The sequence below is a fragment of the Grammomys surdaster genome, unplaced genomic scaffold (genome assembly GCF_004785775.1).
Source record: "Grammomys surdaster isolate TR1022 unplaced genomic scaffold, NIH_TR_1.0 69249, whole genome shotgun sequence".
Taxonomy (NCBI): Eukaryota; Metazoa; Chordata; class Mammalia; order Rodentia; family Muridae; genus Grammomys; species Grammomys surdaster.
Window position 1 is genome coordinate 163 of NW_021605935.1, and position 3,919 is coordinate 4,081.

The 3,919-nt window shown below is 54.4% G+C and overlaps 1 long non-coding RNA gene across 1 annotated transcript; it reads right to left on the bottom strand.

Annotated features, from left to right (window-relative positions):
* Positions 1–204: 204 nt before the first annotated feature.
* LOC114635233 lies at positions 205–3,221 on the bottom strand. The gene is made up of 3 exons (XR_003713445.1): positions 2,949–3,221; positions 1,234–1,311; positions 205–278 (listed from the first exon to the last, which is right to left on the bottom strand). It is a non-coding gene; the product is annotated as an uncharacterized LOC114635233 (long non-coding RNA).
* Between the last annotated feature and the right edge of the window lie 698 nt (positions 3,222–3,919).

Genomic DNA, 3,919 nt, shown 5'->3' on the forward strand with positions numbered 1-3,919 from the left:
GTAGGACTGTGCCTCAGTTTCATGGAGAAGACACCTGAGGAGCAGAGGACAGGGACCTGGATCGACACCAAGAGAGGACCCCACCATGCTGGTGGAAAGCAGTCTGTCCAACCCATGAGTTGTCCTGCAGCTGGAAGTTCAGAGGATGTGCATGGAGGGGGTTACAGGAAGGAGTGGGGGAAGCTCAGGGCAAGGGGTAGGGGGCTGCTCACCCACCTTGGCCTCCAGCGCCTTCAGCCTCTCTGCCAGCTCAGATACTTTGCTGCAGTTGAGACAACCTGTGGGCAGGGGGAGGCTGGGCTAAGGACAGGGATCCTAGGTCCCCTGATAGTCCTCAGCCCTGGGGACAGGCAGCTACCTGAAACCCCTAAGCCATGGGGAACAGTGTGGGGCCGAGGTGCAGTCTGTAGCCCCAGATGGACAGTGCACCTGGGGTTTCCTTCTCCCAGCACAGACTCTGGGGCCTTGGTCCTATCAGTCTCACCATCCAAATGATCCCAATCCCAGAAGCTACAGGCAGGAAGTCCTGTTGTTTCCTACTGAGTAGGGTTTGGGCCTGAACCTACCATCTCTGGGGACCAATAGACCATAGTTTGAATGCTACAGGCCTCGCAGGTCACTGTGTCAGGGAGGCACTGCTCCAGCTTCACTGCCATTTATGGGACCAGTACAAACTGCCTGCTCTGGCCCTCACTGTAGCCATGTGTTACACAAATGCCACACGGGAGGCATCTGAGTTTGTGACAAGGTACAGGTGAGGGCCCAACATATTAACCCACTCAGCTCAGATGACCCAGGCTTGGTGCTGCCCAGTCCTGGCTACAGCACCTTGGGCAGGGACAGGCTCCACTTGACCCCTTGGTTTCCTGCTGTTGAATAGGCTCAACAAGGTCTTCTGGGAGTTATGGGCAGCTGTGAGATTTGAAAGCATCCAGCTCGGGTCTCAGGCACGCCAGAAAGGCAGAGAGTTAGCACAGAGAGGAGATTGGGAAGTTGGATCTGTAACTACCAAAATCCAGTTGTCTTGGGGTGGCTGGCCCAATTCAGACTCTCTTCTAGGTACTTCCTCCTCTGCCTCTAGGCTGTTTGTCCAGGGGATGAGGTACAGTAGCATTACCTTGACCCTCTACTGCTGGACCCAGCTGGCTTCCAGGGACAACTGCCACACTGCCCTGGGTCTACCCCAGATCTCCTCCAGCCCAGAGGCTCCCAAGGGTCTGCCACAGGACGCACCTGAGAAGGCTGTAGGCCTCACTCCCATCCGCCGCATGCTGTTGCCTGACCACGTGGGCTCCAGGAAGCCAGGGGAGCCTGCAATGGAGGGACAGTGGGCTAAGATTCTGCTGACCTGAGCTAGCCTTGCCTCCATGGGCAGCTCTTGTGCTGCTGTTAGCCCAGCATGGACTTCTGCTCCTCTTAATACAGAGAGAGGCGCTAGGAGGTCACACGGCAACAGGAGGCAGGGAAAAGGCTGCTTGCTTGTTGGGGTGGCCATCTGTGAGGCCCACACAGAAGGCTGAAGTTTTCCCCAATGACCCCAGGTGGTGACAGAGCTAAGAGTTTAGAGTTAACTGACAAGCACGGCTCCCAGCTTCTCTACTTACTGATCTGTGTGATCTGTCTTCTCCGGACCTGCCTATCATCCCACCGGTAAAACAGCACAGCAAGGCCTCTCTCTCTGTTCATCTTTGGCAAGGCCAGGAGAGGGTAATGTGTGCAAAGGGTTTACTGTGCACACACAGGGCTCAGGTACACAGCAGATACCCAGTAATGACACTGTGCTGGGTGCCATGCTTGCTCTTCACACCCCACTTGCTAAGAAAAGGCCAAAGTGACTTTACATTTTTAAATGAAAGCCAGAGGGAGGCTGGCTGCCTGTTCCAGGAGCCTATCCGCTCTGCACCCAGCCTGCCTGGTCTGGTTTCATGGACCTGGTTTTCCATACAGCTGGAGGGACTGGCTAGCCAAGCCGAGGGTGGATGGCGCAGCTGGAGGGGCTCTCCAGCCAACAGTGGTAACTGCCCTCCCCAGCCCCCTGTGTCTGCCTTTTAAGGCCATGAAGTGTCATCCATGGGGGAGACAAGACCCAAATAAGGCACCAGCCTGGCTGCTTGGACATGGGCTGTGGGCTGAGGCAGGGAGTGAGAGGCGCCGGCAATCCATCCCAGACGGGTCTCTCTGGCCAGCCCCCAGCAGGGAGGCTGCCTGGCCCTGCTCCGGGTCCCAATGTACACATGGAATTTTGCTCAGGCTGGAGTGACTTACCTAAGAGTTCCAGAGGCCTGCAACTTGCTCAGGTACAGAATATAAGAAGGAGGTTTGCAGCCTTGGACAGGGGCAACGATGGGGGTGGGGGTGGGGGTATGCCTATGGAGGGAGATTCCACTATGCAGCAGGCCTTGTGCCCAGTGGGTTCTGTGGCCCAGCACAGCTCTTCAAGAGACGGCTGTTGCAGCTAACTGTGTTCAGTGAGAGCACCCACACACCCACCCACACCCACCCACACCCACGCATGGGCGCGTGCGCGCGCACACACACACACATGCTGATTTTGCACATCCCAAGCATTCCCCATGTATGTCTTGTTTTGTTTTTGCCACTTCGAACTGGGACTACACAGTTCTAACAGACGGGGAGACGGTGCTCTCCCCTGGTCCCAGGAACAGCCACATGGAGGAGGGACTAGAACCCTCCCTGCTTTCCTCATGGGGAAACTGAGGCAGAGGAATGAAGTGCCTCCACCTCCCAAATGTCATGATTACAGGTGTGTACCACCATGTCTAGCTTTATTTCTTTATTTTAGATAAGGCTCTCCCTGTGTAGCCCAGGCTGGCTCCAAACTTTTAATCCTCCTGCCTCAGCCTCCTTGGCATTTAGGGTTAGCAGTGTGAACCACCATAGCTAGCTTCTCCCCCCACCCACCCCCCCAGCACTTTGTGTGTGCATACCATCGAAGACAAACTGATTAGAGCAGTTCCCAGATGACTGGCAATTGTCTGTCCCTTGTCTTCAGCTCCTGCCCCACCAGGACAAGGACTCTGACCATCTTGTACTTGCCAAGGAAAGTCCTGCAGGGACCTCGATGAAACGTTAGTTGTGAACACTCGCACACATCAGGTTAGCATCCATATGCTCCCTGGAAGCACACTAGCCGGCCAAAGCACACAGGTGACAGACACAGCTGCTCTGAGGCAGAGCACACATACGCTCTCACAGCACACAGGGTGCCCTGAGTTACTGACCAGTGGACTTGTGGCTGGAAATCATTGTTCCAAGGACTTGGCTTGGGACATTTAGCTTATGCAGGCCAGCCTAGCTGATGGCTGAGCTCCAGGGCCAGCAGGAGGCCCTGTCTCAAAAGAAAAGTAGGGAGAGTGGGAGAGACACCTAATATCAGGCTCCAGCCTCCAGAAGTACACACCTGTGCTTGCTCTCTCACTGTGGACACACACATATCCAGACACGTGTCACACATACCCACGCACATATATACATGTGCACACCCACACACCTGAACATACACACATGTGAAGACACACATAGACACATACACATTGCATACATGCACGTACACATATATGTACATATATACACATGCCTGGAGCAGCAGCACAGGCAGAGTAGCTCAACGTGATTGTGAGTTTCAATTAGAAAAGAAAGCTTAGTTGGATACAGTGGTGCACACCTGCAAGTCTAGCATTTGGGAGGCTAAGGCAGGAGAACCAGGAGTTTGGGGCCAGTCTGGTCTGCATAGAGATATCCCATCTCAAAAATGTTTAAGTGAGGATGGAGAGAAGGCTCAGTTGCTGAAAGCGACCACTATTCTTTCAGAGGACTCCAGTTTGGTTCCCAGCATCCATATTGTTTGGCTTACCACCCCTATAACTCCGGCTTCATCGGATACCTGCATCAACATACG